The 18,007-nt window shown below is 38.4% G+C and overlaps 1 protein-coding gene across 3 annotated transcripts in view; it reads left to right on the top strand.

Moving 5' to 3' along the window:
- Positions 1 to 18,007, top strand: part of PRORP (protein only RNase P catalytic subunit) — a 143,176-nt gene that overhangs the window by 80,456 nt on the left and 44,713 nt on the right. The gene's annotated exons all lie outside the window — the stretch shown is intronic.

Raw genomic sequence — 18,007 nt, 5'->3', positions numbered from 1 at the left:
GTTCATTAAATTTTGAAAGACTTGAGCTTTGTATTTCTCAAATAGTATCTGTTATCTCCTTTAATCTGGCAACCACAAAAAATTTCCTGCATAGAAACAGGTTATGTTATTATATTCTACTTACTTACCTTTTGCCTTTTTTTTTTTCCCTTAGTACTTTAAATCTTTGTTAAAGGTGATACTTAGGCCACATGGTCATGTTACCGGAAAGTAATGTTGGAAGATTTGTGAAAGAAATGAGAAAAAAAATTTTTTTTCTGCTGAAAAAGAAATGGGTCAATAAGACCACAAGATCTAATGTTGCATTTTGTGTGCTCAAATTGAAGGCATATGTCAAGGCTCCTGCATCCTTAGTCACCAAGTTACCTCTCAGGAAGAACACTGTTTTTTTCTTTTCTTGAATAAATCACATTCTAATCACTTATGGTTTCAATATATTTTTGAGAGATATTATTGTGAAATAGTGATACCAAATTCATTTCGTCCGTCCCCACTTACCCCAACTATATTAATTGGGATGTTCTAATCATTTTTACTCATCAAGTATTTCTTGAGAGCTTCCTTGTATTAAGGCCCTGTGTAGTGTGTCAAAAGTACAAAGGTGAAAGAGCCTTGGTCTCTTTCCTCAAGGATTTTATGATCTCTTAAAGGAAGTGAGAAAAAAATTCTGTCCACCATAGAAGACGGAATATGATCAGTATGTTAATTGTACCAGTAATTCTACACAGGAACTTCGAGTAACATTTCTTAGATTTCTTAGACTTTCCTAATTGTTCAAACTAGTCTTTCTGTCCAGTTGCTCAGCAATATTAAATGTTTATGGTATTTCCAGTTAATTTATTCATAGCAGCCCCAGAATCTTTTGTTTTTCTTAATTTTAGCTAACACTTATTAGGAATTTCACACGTGCCAGTAACTGTTCTGAGTACCTTATATACATTATCTCATTTAATCCTCACAATAGTCTTATCTGGTACTATTTCCTTTTACAGTTTTAGAAACTGAGGGTTACAGAAGTTGAGAAACTTGCCCATGATACATTTACAGCTAGTAAATGTCAGATTTGAGATTCAAACCAGATTCTCTAGTCCAGAAGCTTAGTTTGTTTGTGTGTTTGTTTGTTTGTTTGTTTGTTTTGTCTTTTTAGGGCTGCACCCGCAGCATATGGAGGTTCCCAGGCTAGGGGTCTAATTGGAGCTACAGCTGCCGGCCTACACCACAGCCACAGCAACGCCAGATCCGAGCCACCACGTCTGTGACCTACACTACAGCTTAAGGCAACACCGGATCCTTAACCCACTGAGTTAGGCCAGGCATCAAACCTGCGTTCTTATGGATGCTAGTCAGATTTGTTTTCCTGAACCATGACGGGTACTCTCATCTGGATTTTTTTAATGCATTTCAAAGTAGATTGCTGATGCTTATATTTGTACCTGTTCTGTCTTGATCAGTATTTTAATTTCTTTTCAAACTGACTGAACTCAGGTGAGTGGGCATGACTGGTTCTTCTGACTGACTCATACAGGGTTTACCCATATCATAAGCCTTTTAGTACAGTGCTATTGGCCTATATGAGGTGGTTTTCACAGAGCAGACCAGTGACATTCTAGATCAGCACTGTCCAATAGAAATATAATGTTATTTTGAATCTTCTAGTAGCCACTTTAAAAAAGTTAAAAGTTTACATGTTTGGTGAAATAACTTTAAATTTCATTTAACCCAGCATATCTAAAATATCATTTCAGCATGTAATTAATATTTTAATAATTATTAATGAAATATTTTACATTCTATGTAAATAGTAATTTTGACAGAAATCTAGTACATCTCAATTTCTAATTAGTTATATTTCAGGTGCTCAATAGTACATGTAGCTACCATTTTGGACAGTGCAGTTCTAGACCTTCAAACTTGAGGGGTGTATTCCTCCTCCTAAATTTCCAGTGTCTGAATATACTGACACAACAGTCAGATTTCCTAATGAATGCAAAAGAAGTCGTGGTATTCATCACTACAAGCTCTAATTATACCCTTTCATGTTGAGGTCATTTTTATTCTTTGTTCCCTTGTCAGAAACTTCTTAGTTTTTTTTTTTTTTTAATCATTTCTCATCTCACTCAGAGTTGCATTACATTCCCTACAGCAATATTGTTTGTACTTTACTGCTTTTCTGCTGCCCTCTTTCTGGTTTCAGGCTCTTATCTGTTTATCTTCTCCCATTTTTGTTAGAGCATTCACTGTAAAACAGATAAGATCTCCAAATTTCAGTTATGAAATAAAAAAATACATGCTAGTTATAAAATATTACAAACATAGTTGTAAAAATTAAAAATTAGGTAATGGCAAAATTGTTCTATATTCTGATTGTGACATTGATTAAAAACTCATAAAATTGTACGCATATACACACACACATGGAAGAATAGAGGTCATTAAGTGTTATGAATTGAAGTTTTTACTTCATTGACTGAAGAAGGGCCTTTGGCTGAATAATCAGAAAAATGTTCCTATTTATAAAGAGTAAATTGAGTCTCCATTAATTATTTGTCAAAAGATACCTTACTTTCTGTGCTAACAAAATGTTTGCTTAATTTTGAATCATGAAGCTGCTTTAGCTCATTCTTTGCTGCTTTCAGTTGGCTTAGTTCATCCAGAAGGTGGATAAGGAAAAGCCACAGGTCATATACAATGTATCTGATTTCAGACACATCTGGGTGGTTTTTATTTTTAACTTTTAGCTTGTAGTTATGGGTCTTGACCCACCCACAGAGAAGACTTGGCAAGAGTGGCAAGAATAGCTAGTATTCTGACAGTGGCAGAATTTTGCAAGAAGCTCTTGTTGGAGAGTATTATCTTTAAAGTCAGCCCATGTGACTAGCTAGAAATACCTGAAATGTTGCCTAATGTAGATGTTGGGTAAATAGATCAATTTAGATATCTGGAAGACTAATACCTGCCTACTGAGTTTCTGATGGAAAGAGCAAAACAGTTCACCTCCTCCAGTTTTCTTCAGCAAAGCAAGTCACTCTAGGCCTCATGCCCACATCATATTGCATCTTAATGGACACTGATCTGTATAGAATTGGCTCAGTTGCCACAGTAGAACTGACGAACATTTTTTAGTGGGTGTATAACACTGGAAAGATTATTTTTGATGTTTTTCTTAAATACTTGTTTCACTCATGCTTCACAGTCACCCATTCATTTATCTGTTTTTGTTTATTAAGTTTCCCACCTCCAAGAATGTTAAGTTCCATGAGAGCAGGGATCCTACTCCTTTTGTTCACAGCCATATTCCCAGCACTTCAAACCATGCCTGGCAGATAATGGCTGCTCAGTAAATATTTGTCAAAAGAATGAATGATTATCGTTACACGTTCATCAGTAGACAAATAACTGTCAGCCGAGAAAGTGTCATGTCCCCAGCGCATCTGCTCTCTATACTTTAAAGGCTGTTCGTGCTGCTTATGATAAAAGCTACCCATTATTCTTTTTTTTTTTTTTTTTTTTTTTTGTCTTTTTGCTGTTTCTTTGGGCTGCTCCCGCGGCATATGGAAGTTCCCAGGCTAGGGGTCGAATCGGAGCCGTAGCCACCGGCCTACGCCAGAGCCACAGCAACGCAGGATCCGAGCCGCGTCTGCAACCTACACCACAGCTCACGGCAACGCCGGATCCTTAACCCATTGAACAAGACCAGGGACCGAACCCAAAACCTCATGGTTCCTACTCGGATTTGTTAACCACTGCGCCATGACGGGAACTCCCCATTATTCTTCACTCATCATTGTCAAAATGTTCATTTGTTTCTTTTTGTCAGTCATTTTTCATTAAGAGGAAAACACGGGGAATTCTTTCAAAGAATACTGTCTGTCAGGGAAGTGCTACCCAGATCCTTTGAGAGTAGGAAAGTGATAAAAGCTAGAATGGCAGTGCCTATATTATGTAATCTTTTTGGAAGAGAATTATGTACTGTTTCTTTCCTTTTATGAGTAGCCATTTATAAGCCAGCCTGAATGATAAAATTGTAGAACTTTGCTCTGGAATAATATCCCAGTACATTAGGTCAGTTACGCAGTATCGGGTTTTCTCAGAAGCTCCAAGCTGATATTGAGTCTTTTCTCATTAAGATTTTGTTTTCTAGAGTTAAACAGAATGATTTTACTCTGTCATCTCCTGTTGCTTCTTTTTGGGAGAAGAATGTAATATTAATAGAAAAATGCAGAAGTTGTGAGGTTTTATCAATTTTTGTTCTGATTTGTATTAAGCAATAGGCAAGAATGGACATATCTTTCTAAAATTATACTTTTAAATGGCTGGGTGTCAGGAGTCCCTCTGGAGTATAGGCCTTCACACTTACTAAAGATAGGAAGTGTATTATTATTTTTTATCTTTAAAATATTTATTAAAGGAGTCCTCATCTTGGCTCAGTGGTAACAAAGCCGACTAGTATCCATGAGGATGAGGGTTGGATCCCTGGCCGGCCTCAGTGGGTTAAGGATCTGGCATTGCCATGAGCTGTGGAGTGGGTCGCAGATGCAGATGCAGCTCGGATCCCAAGTGGCTGTGGCTGTGGCAGGCAGCCATAGCTCTGATTTACCCTGGGAACTTCCATATGCAACATGTGTGGCCCTAAAAAAATAAATAAAATAAAAATTATTAAGTAAAGAATGGGATCAGAAGATCAGAAGAAAATAAGCTCTGGTTAAGATCTGATATGGGTCTCTGTTCCCAACTCTTCTGCTAACTCCCTTTATGATCTTGGCTGGTCTTTTCTTTTTTGAACCCCAATTTCCTTTTTTATAAAATGAGAGAGACCAGGTTTAATAATCTTTAAAGACTCTCAGCTCTAAAAACGGTGATTCCAGCAAGCTCCCCTGAAGAAGAGTACATTTCTTCCAAAAGAGGGTGCTGTGGTATTTCTAAGTGCTGTAGCAGTTTCTTGAAAGGAAGTGAATGGAGGTGGAATCTAAGCTTACTTTTGTCTTCCAACCTTTGAGAAATAGTGTCTGATTCCTTAAATTTATTTAGACGAGGTGATAGAAACCAATTCTTGATGTTACTGTTAAAAGATTTTTTTAAAAAAATATATGTTGATTTTTAGAAAATCTGGCAAATGAGAAAGTTTCAAGGAAAAGAAATACACATGATCTCACCACTCAGTGTTAACATTTTGGTGTACTTCTCTTTATTGTGTGTCATTCAGTTTTTTCCATATCTATATCTAGAGAGAGGGAGAGTTGAGAAGAAAAGAGATTTTATTTTGTTTTTGACTTCTCCCATCTGGTGAGACTTCCTATAGAATTAAATGTGTTTAGGAAACTATCATTTACATAGCTGCTTTCCTGTTATTCAATGTTTAGGTTGTTCTCATATTTTTAATATTAAAAATAATGGTGTGAAGAATATAGTATGCATATCTAACACGTAGTATGTTCAGGTTTTGAGTCAAAAGTTATCAGTGTTTGAAGGTTCTTGATTCATTTGTCAAATTGCTTTCCTGAAAATACCTGTCTGATCAAATTATATATGGAATCATGCAGTATGTGACTTCTTGTGTTTGCCTTTTTGTTTTTTGTCTTTATACTTTTAGGGCTGCAACCACGGCATATGGAGGTTTCCAGGCTGAGGGTCAAATCGGAGCTGTAGTTGCTGGCCTTCACCATAGCCACTGCAACGTGGGATCCAAGCTTCGTCTGTGACCTACACCACAGGTCATGGCAATGCCAGATCCTTAACCCACTGAGCGAGGCCAGGGATCAAGCCCACATCTTCATGGATACTAGTCAGGTTCATTAACCACTGAGCCATGATAGGAACTCCACCTTTTTCTTTTATTTTTAAACTGAACTATAATTGACATATAACACCATATTATTTTCAGGTGTACAGCTTAATGATTTGACCTGTATACATTGTTAAATGATAATAATTGGCTTCTTTTAATTAGCGTAATGTTTTCAAGGTCCATCCGTGTTGTAAATGTATCAGTACTTGATTTCTTTTTTTTTTTGAAATTTTTAATGTCCTGTTCTTTTTTTAAAATGATTTTTATTTTTTCCATTATAGTTGGTTTACAGTGCTCTGTCAACTTTCTACTGTACAGCAAAGTGACCCAGTCACACATACATATATACATTCTTTTTCTCACAGTACTTCATGTCTTTTTATTACCAAATAATATTCCATGGTATGGTTTTATTGTATTTTATTTACCCATTCATCAATTTTATTGTTTCCACTTTTGAGCTATTATGAATAGTGCTGCTACAAACCTCTATGTACAAATTTTTGTGTGGACATGTATTTTTGTTTCTTTTGGGTATATACCTAAAAATGGAATTGCTGAGTCATATGGTAACTCTGACCATTTGAGGAACTGCCAGACTGTATTCCAAAGTGGCCATACCATTTTGCATTCCCACCAGCAGCATATAAGGGTTCTATTTTCTCCGTATCCTCACTCACACTTTTTATTGTCTAGCTCAGTCATCTTTGTGGGTGTAAAGCAGTATCTCATTATGATTTTGATTTGCTTTGGTGGCTGTTGATGTTGATCATCTTTTGATATGCTTATTGTCCATTTATATATCTTCTTTGGAGAAATGACTGTTCAGATCCTTTGCCCACTTTTTCTATTGAGTTAATTTTATTATTGAGTTGTAATGATTTTTTTAATATATTTTGGATACTGGATCTTTATAGATATATAATTTGCAAAAACTTTCTCCCATTCTCTTGTTCCCATTCTGTTTACTTTCTTAATGATGTCCTTTGAAGCGCACTAGTTTTTAAATGTTGACATATAGTTTTTTTGTTTTTTTTTTTATTATTTTTTTTTTATTATTTTCCCACTGTACAGCAAGGGGGTCAGGTCATCCTTAGATGTATACATTGCAGTTACAGTTTTTTTCCCCCACCCTTTCTTCTGTTGCGACATGAGTATCTAGACATAGTTCTCAATGCTATTCAGCACTTACATCTAGATCTTTGATCTATTAGAATTGATTTTAGCACGTAGATATCCAGTTGTCTAGCATAATTTGTTGAAAAAGCTATTCTTTCCCCAATTGAATTGTCTTAGAATGCTTGTTAAAAATCAATTGACCATAAGTGTGAAGGTTTGAATCTGGATCCTCAGTTCTATATCATTGATTTATATGTTTATCTTGATGCCAGTATCACATGGTTTTGCTTAATGCAGCTTATAGTAAGTTTTGAATTGGAAAGTGTGAGTCCTCCAGCTTTGTTTTTCTTTTTCAAGATTGTTTTGCCTGTTCTGAGTCCCTTGAATTTCCGAAATTTAGGATCAGCTTGTCAATAGGGATTGCATTGAATCTAAGGTAACTTGTTTTCATGTGCATTTTTTTCTTTTTAGAGCCTCACCTGCAGCATATGGAAGTTCCCAGGCTAGGGGTCAAATCAGAGCTGCAGCTGCCAACCTACACCACAGCCACAGCAACACAGGATCCAGACCGCATAGGCGGCCTACACTGCAGCTCACAGCCACACTGGATCTTTAACCCATTTGAACGAGGCCAGGGATCAAACCCATACCCTCATGGGCTCTATACTATGTTGGGTAGTTCTTAAGCCCCTGAGCCAGAATGGAAGGGCTGACATTTTTCATATGTTTGTTAATAGTTTTGATTCCTTCTGCAAATTCATGTCATTTCTGTAAGTTCGAATGTTTATGCTTTTTGCTGTTTGACTTAATATTTGTTTTGTTTGTATGCTTCTTTGTAAAGTAAGTGTATTGACTGTTACTATATTTATTGCAAATATTTTCCCAGTTTGCCTTTTAATGTTAAGATCTTTGGTATACAGATGTTTTGAGTTTTTAAGTGGCCAAATCTTTTTTTTTTTTAACGTTTTCCCTCTTTCTCTTTTTCTCTCTTGCCTTTTCTCTCTTTCTCTCTTTTTTCTCTCTTTCTTTCCTTCTGCTTCTCATTTTGATTGGCCAGCTTTGAGCTACAGTTTCTTCTTTTTCTCTGCTGAATTCTTCTCCTCTGCTACCTCTTTCATCTTCATTCTGACTTACTCTCTGAAGTATAACATTCTTGGTCCTACCTTATTCAGGAGTGTTGAAACCAGATAGAAAAGCCCAGAGGTTCTCAACCTTGGCATTACTGACATTTTAGGCCAGTGGTTCTCAACCTTGGCATTACTGACATTTTAGTAATTCTTTGTTGCGGGCTTTTGTTGATCATTGCAGGATGTTTAGCTGGATTCCTGGCCTTCGCCCATTAGATTCTGATAGCATTCCCTCCCCAACTTCTTCAGCCTAAAACCAAAAATGTCTCTAGACATTGCCAGATGTCATGAAGGCAAAAATCATCCCTTAGTTAAGAATTGTGGGGACTTCCCGTTGTGGCTCAGTGGTTAACAAATCTGACTAGGAACCATGAGGTTGCAGGTTCGATCCCTTGCCTTGCTCAGTGGGTTAAGGATCCAGCGTTGCCGTGAGCTGTGGTGTAGGTCGCAGACACGGATCTGATCCCGAGTTGCTGTGGCTCTGGTGTCGGCCGGCGGCTACAGCTCTGATTTGACCCCTAGCCTGGGAACCCCCATATGCCGTGGGAGTGGCCCTAGAAAAGCCAAAAAAAAAAAAAAGAATTATGGAATTGGGAGTTCGCACCACGGTGCAGTGGGTTAAGAATCCAACTGCAGGAGTTCCCATCATGGCGCAGCAGAAACAAATCTGATTAGGAACCATGAGGTTGTGGGTTCAATCCCTGGCCTTGCTCAGTGGGTTATGGATCTAGTGTTGCCATGAGCTGTGATAGATCAAAAATGCAGCTCAGATCCTGCATTGCTGTGGCCGGGGTATAAGCCAGCAGTTGTAGCTCCGATTTGACCCCTAGCCTGGGAACTTCCATATGCCATTCAGGTGTAGCCCTAAAAAGCAAAAAACAAAAACAAAAAACCCGACCCCAGTGGCTCAGGTTGTACAAAGGCACAGATGGGTTCGATCCCCAGCCCAGTGCAGTAGGTTAAAGGATACAACATTGCTGCGATATAGGTCTCACCTGCAGCTCGGATTCAATCCCTGGCCCAGGAACTTCCATGTGCTGCAAGTGCAGTCACTTAAAAAAAAAAAAAAAAAAAAAAAGAAAGAAAGAAAGAAAGAAAAAAGAATCCTGGAATTGACAAAGACAAATCAAATATTCCAGCTTCAAGTTATAAATTCCTGTCCTAACCCTATTTTCTTCACTACCTTTTCTTCTCCATTCCCCAAACTTGAATCAGATAAAATTATTCCTTTCCACCCAGTAGCTGTGTAGCTTGATGCTATATCATAAGCATCCCTCATATTATAGCATACATTTTGGTATTATGTGCTCTACCCATGAGCCATCATTTATTAACTGAGTGATCTTACAGCTCTCTGATTACTTCATCTATAAAGGGAGGATAAATACCTATCCATTGAGTGTTAGAAGTAAATAAAAGAATTTTAAATATTGACCACATTATAAATTCTCAGTTAACAGCTGATGTTTAAAAAATAGTGGCTATCATCATCTCCGTTCCATTGCTCACCTCCTCTATTGAGCTGACTCTGAGATACCATGTAGGCATATCTCAAAAATTGTCCCTGATTCTACCACTCTATTCTTTCAAGCTAAAAGCCATCTTTCCCTCCTTGGAATGCCTATAATATTTTATCTCTACTTGTCTTCTCTTTTTTGCCATGCCTGCCTCAGGTAGAAGTTCCTGGCACATCAAACCTGTGCCACAGAGCACCCAAGCTGTTGTAGTGACAAACCCAGATCCTTAACTCACTGTGTCACAAGGAAACTCCTCTCTCTACTTTTCATGTAGCACTTGCCATCCTTTACCTTGTGTTACAGTTATTTCTCTACATGTCTTTCGACTCCACCTGTCACTCTATTCCTTACAGTTCTCAGTGCATTTTTCACCTTTAGAGTCCAACACATTCTTACATAGAACACTTAACGTTAGATATCTTGAACAACTAAACAAATTTAAAAGCTGGTGGACAAGCTCAGGGTAGCTTAGGAACACCAACAGAATAGTAACTTGAGAGTCAAGATGACAGACTTAACAGAGCTCAAAGGAAAGGTATATGGGTTTGGATCTATCACTTATTATCTGTATGCCACCCAAACTTCATCACATACTAGGCTATTTAATAAAATGGTTTTGTGACCCGCAAATAAAACTTTAATGAAAGGAGAAAAATATCCCTTTTTATTCAAAGTATTTTGTCTTATAAAAATAATGTAGAGGAGTTTCCATGTGGCACAGTAGGTTAAGGATCTGGTGTTGACACTGCAGTGGCTCAGGGTCACTATTGTGGCGCAGGTTTGATCCCTGGCCCAGGAACTTCTTTATGCCCATAGCACCGAAAAAAAATTTTTTTTGAGAGCTGTAAAAAAACACTAGTTGGTGCCATATAGGCAAGATGTATTCTTTTGTTTTAGTTGTACTATGACCCTTTTTAATTAACAACCTGAAAATGTGAAATTGCAACATGATCACTTTGGAGTATTCACATTTTCTTTAAAAGCTCTTGAGGTACAGATTTTTCTAAGCCTACTTTGTAAATTAATAGCAAGTTTGGGGTAGGGAGTTCCTGTTGTGGCTCAGGGGGTTAAGAATCCAATTAGTACCCATGAGGATGAGGGTTTGATTCCTGGCCTCACTCCTTGTGTTAAAGGATCCGGCGTTGCCTCAAGCTGCAGTGTAGGCTGCAGACGTGGCTTGCATCTGGCGTTGCTGAGGCTGTGGTATAGGCCAGCAGCTGCAGCTCTGATTGGATCCCTAGCCTGGGAACTTCCATATACCATGGGTGTGGCCCTAAAAATACAAAAAAAAAAAAAAAAGCAAGTTAAGGGTAGAGTGAAATGGGCATAGGGAGACAATCTTTCTGCAAAGGGACATAAAACATTTATGAAAGCTACTAGTGGCTTACATTCAACAGTGTTAGACACTGGGGTCTTGAAAAGTATTTTGTGGCCTCTCAGAAGAGCATACTTTGGCCCTCAGCTGCATAATTTGGATTAGCTACCATTACCTGAGTGACCACCTCATTTGGATGGCGTCCACATCTAATGGCACCTTACATGGTAGACCAGTTTCATGTATTTGTTAGTGATAGGCTGATACTATCACTGTTCATTTATTGGTGAATTTCTGTATGCCTGCTTGCTTATATCACATCTCCTCTCGCCTATTTCCTGGAGAGTAGAGGTATCATTTTCTGGAAACAGTTTATGGAAACATCACAGAAAAGCTTTTGTAAGTGGTAGCTTTCCACATGGACTCTGTTCTCTCTTTTTCCCACTAGGCAGGAAATGACTAGAAACAAAGATTCTTAGGTTTAGCAGATCTTACAGGTCTGCTTGTCTAAGTTCCTCCTGCCTCTGTCTTCACATGACTGCCTTCATTTGTCTCCTGGCATCTCCCCTTGTGTCTCTTAAAAGGTCATTGGATGTAGGATTCACCTGGATAACCCAGGATGATCTCATCTCAGAGATCCTTGACTTGATTACATTGGAAAAGACCGTTTTCTCAAATAAGGTCTTATTCACAGATTCCAGGCGTGGGGATGTGGATATGCTTTTTGAGGCTCCCTGTTCAATACCACACCCCCACATCTTACTCTGCTTTCTGCCATGTTCACCTTGCAGCCCCATGACAAGGAGTTGCAAGATTTGCAAAATTTGTCATGGCTCACTCATCGTTTCACACCTCTACTCACTCGGTTTATGAACAACTCTAAAGTTAAAAATTCTCATATTGAACCAAAACCTATACTAGGATAATATTTCACCACGGATTCTAGGCTTCTCTTGCAAAGCTATTGGGGACAAGAAAAACTGGTCCCATGATTCTCAGGGTGAGGGAGCATGTCCTGTTTTTTCACCATTCTGACACAGCCTTCTCCAATGTATGGGGTCCTCTCTGGCGTAGGTACTACCACCACCACCCTCAAAAAAAAAAAAAAAAAAAAATCCCAGACTTAATGAGTAGTTAATACCACTGTGAGCCAGTTGCAATGGAGACATAATGAATTAGCTCCAGGAGGATGGGAGTGGACAGAAGACTGGGAAACAGCAGTCTTAGCCTTCTTCCTCAGAACAGCTGTTCAGATAGATGAGGACAGCTCGTTCTATTTCCCTGAGCCCGTTCTTTTCCAGAATCAATGCTTTTGATTTTAGTTATTCGTCTGTGACACAGCTTCTTTGCCATTCATTCAGCAAATATTTATTGAGGGCTTAATATGTGCTAGACACTGTTAGGTATTAGAGTGATTCAGGGATGAATATCCTAGAATCCACATCATCTAAAAGATTATAGTCTGGGAGAGGATGTAAACAAATTGTGAAACACTGACAAGTGTTTGGTGATAAATATTTTGATAAGCCGAAGTATAGGATATTATGAGAGCACGAGGAGGAAATCCTAAACCAGTAGTGAAGAAGTGATATCTAAACTAAGACTGGAGAGAGTTGCCGGCATAGCTCAGTGGAAGCAAATCTCACTAGCATCCATGAGGATGCAGGTTCGACCCCTGACCTCACTCAGTAGGTTAAGGACCCAGCATTGCTGTGAGCTGTGGTATAGGTTGCAGATGAGGCTCAGATCTGGCCTTCCTGTGGCTGTGACATAGGCTGGCAGCCACAGCCCTGGTTTGACCCTTAGCCCGGTTATCTCCATGTGCTGTGGGTGTGGCCCTAAGAAACAAAAATAAAATAAAATAAAATAATAATAACTAGTCACTGGACCTGAATATGTGAACAGCAGAGATTAAAGGATACCAGACTCAGAGGATCTCACTAAAGGCAAGTACCAGAGGTGTCCATGGAGGAAATGACAGTGTTTACTGAGGATCAGCTAAAAGGTATAGAGACATTATTCAACAAGAAACCCGTGCCCAGACTCCAGTCTTTGGAAAGAATGGCCCCTCAAACTGGCATATATCAACCAGTAGGACAGATTTGGTCCAAGAACCTCAGAGCAAAACTCAAAAAATAAAAATAAAAATTCAAACATATTCAATAAAAGCAACGAGATCCTCAACAGTAACAGTCACCTGAGGAAGAAATTGAGAGGAATATGAGCAGTCTCACCCAGATCCACTATTGGGGCCAGCCTTGGCTCCCCAGTTTATATAGATCATCTGGTAAGTTGATTTTAGACTTGATATTCAGTGCATCTTAACATGTCCCTATTTAAGGTCCCTGTAAACTACTCTGTTGGCATAAAGTAGCCTCTTTTGGATACTGTCAAGACCCTAGCATATACTGCCTATTCCCCATTTTGAACTTTGAAGTTATTTTCCCAAGGCTTCCAGAAGCTCTAATTCCTTGGTCTCTTCACTCATAGATAGAACATAACCAGCAGTTCTGACCTGCAAGAGAAAAAAATCAGCGTGGCAGGAAAAAAAAATATTTACCTAATTCTGGGTGTTAAGTTTCTTGGAATTTTGTTTTGTTTTGTTTTTATTTTTTTGCTTTTTAGGGCTGCACTCATGGCATATGGAGGTTCCCAGGCTAGGGGTCGAATCAGAGCTGTAGCTGCTGGCCTACACCAGAGCCACAGCAACAGGGGATCTGAGCCAAGTCTTCAACCTACACAACAGCTTACGGCAGTGTCAGATCCTTAACCCACTGAGCGAGGTCAGGGATCGAACCTGGGTCCTCATGGATGCTAATTAGATTGGTTTCTGCTGAGCCATGATGGGAACTCCTCCTGATATTTTTACAGTAAGCTTGTGCCACTTTTTGCATTCATCCTCTAATAAGTGGATCTCTAGGGGTTTTTTTAATATATAATAATTTTTTTTCATTATAGCTGGTTTATAGTGTTCTGTGAATTTTCTGCTGTACAGCATGGTGACCCACTTACACATACATGTATACATTCTTTTTTCTCACATTATCATGCCCCATCACAAGTGACCAGACATAGTTCCCAGTGCTATACAGCAGGATCTCATTGCTTATCCATTCCAAAGGCAATAGTCTGCATCTATTAACCCCAAGTTCCCAATCCATACTGCTCCCTCCCTAGTTTGTTTTTTTTTAAAGTTGCTTCCCTCCTTTTTTTCCTCACTAGTATCAATAGCATATAGTCTTTAAAGCCTTACCTTCCGTTTGTCTGAAGTTATACTCCCTGTTAGAGTTTCCGGCTTGAAATGAACCCTCATCCTATCTCTGAACACTTTGACATTTACCCGCTTAGGGTCTAGAGTCTTCCCATATGAAAAGTTTCCTTCCTTTGCTCTTAAAAGTCCAACCTAGCCAGCACCGTCACTTCTTTTAAAGCCCTTGTCACTCCTCCATCACCTACAGTTTCCTCCCTGTCACTCCTGAATAGCAGTTTTCTCTGTCATTTCCTCCACTTTCTGAGAAATGAAATTGTCAATATGGTATCAATTTATCAGGTGCTCTACTTTTACCAGAATGAAACCTCTCCCCAACTCTGGGAGAGGTGACGTTTCCCGTTACTACTGTACATTATGTCTGTATCTGTTTTGTAATCGGTGTTAGGAAAGCATCCCTGTATGTCGACCACATCATGAGAAGAGAACATACCTTTCAGTGTCATGAACCTTCCAAGTTTACTTTTTTTTATTATTCATGTTCTAGAGATTGTTACTGGGAATGAGGCCACTAATCTGCTATGCATCTACTTTTTTTTTTTTTTTTTTGGCTGATAAATTATTTAAAAGCTCTACTATGTTATTTTTTAAGGTATCACACCAGCACCTCTATGTGGAGCCACTTCTTGATTTCACATAATCTTACCTCAGACTCCACCCTGGCATCAGATTTAATGCTTACCGTCATATATCTAATAAGAAATTATGCGTATCCTCTTTTCCCGTCTCATTTCCTGAGGGCATGGCAGGTTCGGAGGAAATGAACACTTAATGAGCCCTGAGCAAGAGGTGTACTATTTCCTGGATAACTATCTTTTAACTAGCAGTCTAAAGGCAGGGTTAGAAATCACTGGGGAGAAAAAGAAGGATAGAAAATAAAGTCAAAGCAGGGCTTCTTCAACAATAGAAAACATTTTCAGTTCTCCCTATTTGTCATCACAGTTTAAATATATATGGAGACCTTCTCAATCATGGAGGCCAGACTTTTCTTAATTCAGATGAACATCTAAACTCTTTAGGACAGATTTTAATTTTCAAACATTCATACAGTTCTTACTGTGGGATATGTGTCCAAAGTGCTTTATAAATAATAAGTTAATTCATTTGATTAGTTATTTAATCCTCATAACAAACAAATCCTCCTGTCAGGAAGAAACTAGTATTAGTTCCCATTTGACAGGTGAGGAAACTAACTGAGGCTTAGAGAGGTTAAGGTCATACACCTAGAAAGTTAAGAGAGCTAAAATTTGAATTCAAGAAATCTGGCTTGAGTCAGTGCCCTAAACATTACATAACACAGCCTCTCCAATTTATTTTCGTTATAAAATTTCAGTGGAGCAAAATGTTACGACCTATACCAGAAAATACCTGCGGAGCATGAAACTTTACTTATTTATTTATTTGCTTTTTCGGGCTGCACTGTAGCACCTGGAGGTTCCCAGGCTAGGGGTCAAATTGGAGCTACAGCTGTGTTGCTCCATGACGGGAACTCCATGAAACATTATTTAAAAGCAAACAAACAAACATCCAATTAAGAAGTTTGTTAACTGTGTAGCACCTGTACCTTCATAATTATAACTTTCCCCAAAGCTGCCTAATTATAATAATGTTCCCTTCCTGTTATTATTGTCTGCTTGGTTCTCCCACCCATTTCCCAACTTTCAAATGGCATGGCTTGGGTCTAGCTCGTTTGTGTGTTTTTTACCACAAATTCCTTTTTGCTGGTTGTGGTATATTGTGGGATTGTGAGAAGTTTATTGTGTCCAGGGTTAGACTAATGATGTCCTTTCATCTGTTTCTCTTTTAGCTTAATTAGAATTCTTGCCTGCTAATTATTTCTATCTATCTGTGTTCACATCTAATTTTCTCTTCCATGTAGATTTTGCTAGTATCAGAAATTAATTCTTTTCTGTGTCTTTGCATAGATTTTCTGCCCTTTTCTAAGGGTATTAATCTTAATTATCCTAATAGAAACTCTTTTGTAGTTAATTTCATATGGTATAACATACCACATATATAAACTTAGTAGATCCTCTGAATTATTCTTCAGAGGACTTGGTGTCATAGGGCATTTTTCTACTTTAGCAAAGGGAACCCCAAGAAACAAAATCAGTAAACGTAAAGCTAAGGATTCTGTAATACTTTCTTTTTTTTTCTTTTTTTTTTGTCTTTTTGCCATTTCTTGGGCCGCTTCTGCGGCACATGGAGGTTCCCAGGCTAGGGGTTGAATCGGAGCCGTAGCTGCCAGCCTACGCCAGAGCCACAGCAACACAGGATCCGAGCCACGTCTGCGACCTACACCACAGCTCAGGGCAACGCCGGATCCTTAACCCACTGAGCAAGGGCAGGGACCGAACCCGCAACCTCATGGTTCCTAGTTGGATTGGTTAACCACTGCGCCACGACGGGAACTCCATACTTGTCTTTCTTTTCAACATTTGGTATGTTTTTAAATTTGTTATGCTTTCCTTTTTGGTAGTTGTGACATCTTCTTGGCATGAGTACAACCTGTCTAATCTATAAATTAAAGTAATGATTAGAAAAGTGCTTAAGAAGTTTAGCTCCTGGTAAATCACATGCCTTAGCCTAACCAAAGCTCTAACAATTAAGTTATCACTAGATTGCTGGTGATTTATATAACAGTAATTATTACTCTCATAAAACCTGTGAGTTTAAGTATGTATATTTTACTATAGTTGCCATAGATTTTAGCTCTCTTTGTCCAAGAAATATCTAAAGAAGACCCTCTGTTGTTGATCTTTGTGCCATTTTGCTTCTCAGAAGAACTGTTTGGTTTATTATGAACCACGGAAAATTTATTTTTATTTTTTAAATTTTAAATTAAAGTATAGTTGATTTACAATGTTCTTTCAGTTTCTGCTGTACAGCCAAGTGACCTAGTCACACACACACATCTCTCTCTCTCTCATACATACACACACAAACATTCTTTTTCTCATGGAACCATGTAAACTTGCAAATGTAAATATACCTTATTTATTACATCAGCTTCCCATTCTGTGCCAGGTACTGTACTAGGTACTGTAACATGCAGAGATGGTAAAATGCAGTTCTCTCCTTGTCAAGAAGTTTATAATCATGTAAATACTCAAATCGTTAATGCGTAAAGTATTTATAAGGGCCCTAAAATGTTTAGGAGAGAGCTTAAAAAAATACATAGGCTAAAGAAAACTATTTCTTCTAGCTAAGGAGGAATCAAAGAATACTTTAGGGAGACATGGGCATTAAATTTGGGTCTTGACAATTAGGTTGGGTTTTGAGAATCAGAGTTAGGGGATGGGAAAAGAGAGGGGCTGATTCCAAATCCAGACAGTACTATTCAAATAGCACCATGTAGCAATGTAATACTTAGGAGGTAGGGGGTGAAGGGCGGGGGGAAGTAATAAATATCACCTAACTTTTTTTCTATTATCAACACGTGGCAACCTCAATGTGATGCAGTTTGAGAAGGAAGATGAAATTTAATATGCAGTAGAGCATAGTTGGTTAAACAAAGCAGAAAAATTCTCATTGTCATATTAATATTATAGGTTACCCTTTAGTGATATCCAAAATCAATTTTTTTTAATTCTAAAAAATAGTTTTAATGGATTCCACTTATTTACCTTAAGAGTTACATTATACAACAAGGGTGTAACGTCCCCTAGGGTGCCTGAAAATCCCTGACCCTGTGGTCTGGGATACCTTCATGTAGGCCCCTCCTCTCTCACCTATAAATCTCAGTCAGTCTGTTCACTTTCGATACTCTTCCTCCTCTTCTGTCCTGTCGATCCCTAGGCTAACCTACTGGTCAAAAAAGAGGAATCCCACCCAAAATAAAGGATTCTTTTTACTTCTTACAGGAACTCCTTTTAC

This window comes from Sus scrofa, chromosome 7 (assembly GCF_054392235.1).
Source record: "Sus scrofa isolate SSC_HxYL_T2T_F1_AM1 chromosome 7, Sscrofa_HxYL_maternal_Yorkshire_Landrace_v2.0, whole genome shotgun sequence".
Lineage (NCBI taxonomy): Eukaryota > Metazoa > Chordata > Mammalia > Artiodactyla > Suidae > Sus > Sus scrofa.
This window is presented reverse-complemented; position numbering and strand designations above follow the sequence as displayed.